This window comes from Microtus ochrogaster, chromosome 10 (assembly GCF_000317375.1).
Source record: "Microtus ochrogaster isolate Prairie Vole_2 chromosome 10, MicOch1.0, whole genome shotgun sequence".
NCBI classification, from domain to species: domain Eukaryota; kingdom Metazoa; phylum Chordata; class Mammalia; order Rodentia; family Cricetidae; genus Microtus; species Microtus ochrogaster.
This window is the reverse complement of record NC_022016.1, coordinates 35,717,230-35,720,559: the sequence shown is the minus strand read 5'-3', so window position 1 is coordinate 35,720,559 and position 3,330 is coordinate 35,717,230.

Here is a 3,330-nt window from a genome sequence, read left to right as displayed (position 1 = left end):
TTTGGAGCCTGTCCTGGAACTCCCTTTGGAGACCAGGCTGGTCTCAAACTCACAGAGATCCGACTGCCTCTGCCTCCCGAGTGCTGGGATTAAAGGCATGCGCCACCACCGCCAGGCTCAGATCACTTTTTATAAAGGCAAGAAACAATCATTTTCAAGTTTCCTCTCTCTGATCTCAAGCCTAGCATCAGTACTGGTCCTTTTGTTCTCCAAAAGGAGTAACTCAGACAGATATAGTAGTAGAGTCAAGCAAGAGTTCACTCTTAAAAAAATAGTAGACCAAGCTGAGTGGTATAGACTCTGATTTTGGCAGAGATGGGCCTTAACTTTTGTCTCCCCATGCTCTGACCTTTGTCTCCCCTAGGGTGAATATTTTTGGTCATACTTCTCTTGGAAGGTCCATTTTACCCTGAATCTAGTCTGTTCTAAGTAGAAGAATAAGGTGCAAGACCATGTACAGAAGCCAAAGTACCCCTTAAAAAGTTAATTAAGTTAAAGTGGTTCAGCACTCTACAGTTAGCAATAAACTGAAATTGGTTTGATCTGAGTCAGTAAGTTAACCACTTATTGATCTTTATGTCTTGTTTTGGGAACTCATTTTCCAGTTTCTCTTGAAGTTAACCTCCTGCTTAGCATATGTAACCACACACAAGACAATGAATTCAACACCTTGGCTTCAAATATTAAATTCCAAACATTATTATACCTGGATCATAGGCCCAAATAGAAGATATGGAACTAAAACTTTCAGGGTAGACAAGTACTAGGGTTTTTTTCAAAATTGCAAGCAACAAAGGAAAAAGTAAAGCTGTCTACATCAAGATTAAAAGCATTCATACTTCAAAGCAAAGAAAAAGACAATGTACAATGTGGGAGAAAAATACTTGTATATTATATAATAGATAAAGAACTTGTAAGACATATATACATATATATATACATGTATATATGCATATATATGTCACAACTAAGTGACAAAAACAGCCAAATAACACAACTAAGATATTAGCAAAGGAGTATTGCAGTGTGTGCCTATAGGGCCACCTACTTGGGAGACTGACGTAGGAAGGTCACTTTACCCTTGTAGCTCATCTTTTTCATACACAAAAAGGAAAAAAATGAGTTTTGTTGTTGTTACTGTTGTTTTATTCTTCTCTCATACAATACCTTCCAACTGCAACAATCAACCCTCCACCCACTCTTCCTGGCCTCCCCCATCTCATGGCTTCCCTCTCCCCCAGATTCATTCCTCCTCCATTTCCCTTCAGAAAAAAGCAGGCCTCCCAGGGATATCAACCAAACACAACATAATAAAGTTTTAAAGGATTTGTATAGAAAAATTTCAAAAGGATAAATGTAAGTGACCAATAAACATACTCAAAGATACCAAATATCATTAGCCACCAGGAATATGCAATCAAAACCACAATGAGAAAACAATTTATGCACATTTGGACAGTGAAATAAAAATGCAAGTATAGGGACTGGAGAGATTACTCACTATTTAAGAGCATTTGCTCTTCCAGAGGCTCAAGTTTGATTCTCAGCTCCCACATTGGGTAGGTCACAATTACCTACCTGTAAATCCAGTTCTGGAGTATCTGACTCGTCTTCTGGCCTCCACAGTCACCCCTTCACATGTGGCATACATTGACACAAAACACGCACACACAGACACATGCACTACATTTTTTTTAAATGAAGATCAAATACTTAGATGGTGTGCGGGAATAGGAACTCTCACAACACCTTTCTGGTAGTATTTTAAAATGACGTAAAACTTAAAACAATTTTCTTTAGGGCTGGAGAGATAGCTCAGCTGTCAAAGGCCAGGCCCACAACTGCAACAATTTTATCTACTTGAAATGTCAAATAAACAACTCCCTTATGACTCAACTCTTCCTGTTTTGAGTTCATATCCTAGGATTAACGGACTGTAAATAACCCAAATATCCATCAAATGATGAATGTATATAGCAAATGTGGTATTTGTGCAAGGGTATTTGTGCAAAGGTATTTGTGCAAGCAAATATTATCATATTTACTCAGTAATATAGTGGAACAAAATACTGACACACACTACAGAAAGAATGAAGCTTGAATACGTTATTCTAAATCAAAGAAACCTGTAACAGAAGGCATGGCATGGTTTCAGCTTTGTGAAATATCTGCAATAGACTGTCATAAAGAAAGAGAGTAGTGATTGACAAGGGCTGAAGAGAAGGGAAACGTGGAGTGACTCATCATGAATATGCATAAGTTCTTGGCTTTTTCGGGGGCCAATGAAGGTGTTTGGAAATAACATAGTGTTGATGTTTGAATGCTTCTGCTAAATACTAAGAACAATTAAATTATGCTCTTTTGTGTATTTTTATGTTATGTAACTTATATATTAAGAAATGATACATATTTGTGATATATAAACATGCTTAATCCAATTTAAATATCGTCTAACATATACATATATGCAGATGTCACATGAAACTCCATGAACATGTACATTTTGTCTTCATATGCCAGTTAAAAATAAATTTACCTTCCAAAACAAGAAAAATGTGTGAACAAAAGAATCAACTATGCAATGGATATGAAATTGAGACTGGGGACTATGTGGACTATGATTTCCTGTCTTCTCTGCTCAGCAATATTGAGGAAAGATAATTTGCATGTCAATGATGACTTCTTATCTATCACTCGAAATGTAGTTAAGGAGAAAGAAAACATGCAGAAACACATTTTTCTTTTTCTTGGAAAAAAGAGAGCCTGATTAAGTAAATTCTGAAGTCACTAATGCCCTATAAACATGTTTTATTAACTTTACTTTTTTCTCCTTTGTCCTAACTCCTGATCTTGGGTGTCTTTTTTCATTCCCTTTGATCAGCGGTGTGTGAGAAGACAAAATGTTTCTCAGATTTTACCATAAACTGCTATAAGGCACATGATAATGAAAAAAAAAACTATGACAAATTTCTGGCACATAAAATCCACAAAGACGTGGTGCATATGCTAGTTTACAGAAAGTTTTCCATTTTATCCCCCTTTTCTGTTTCTATCTCTCTCTAGCTCTTTTTTTTCCTTCTCTTCCTCTTCACTCTGAGCCACAGCTATTCCAGATGTTTATGAGTTTTTTCTTGTTGTTGATTTGTATTTTTGTCTTTATATAAGATTTTATCCTTCTTATTTAACTTCTCTAGGATCACTAATTATAGGCTCAATGTCCTTTATTTATGGCTAGAAACCAAATATGAGTGGGTACATCCCATGTTCCTCTTTTTGGGTCTGGCTTACCTCACTCAGGATAGTGTTTTCTATTTCCATCTATTTGCATGC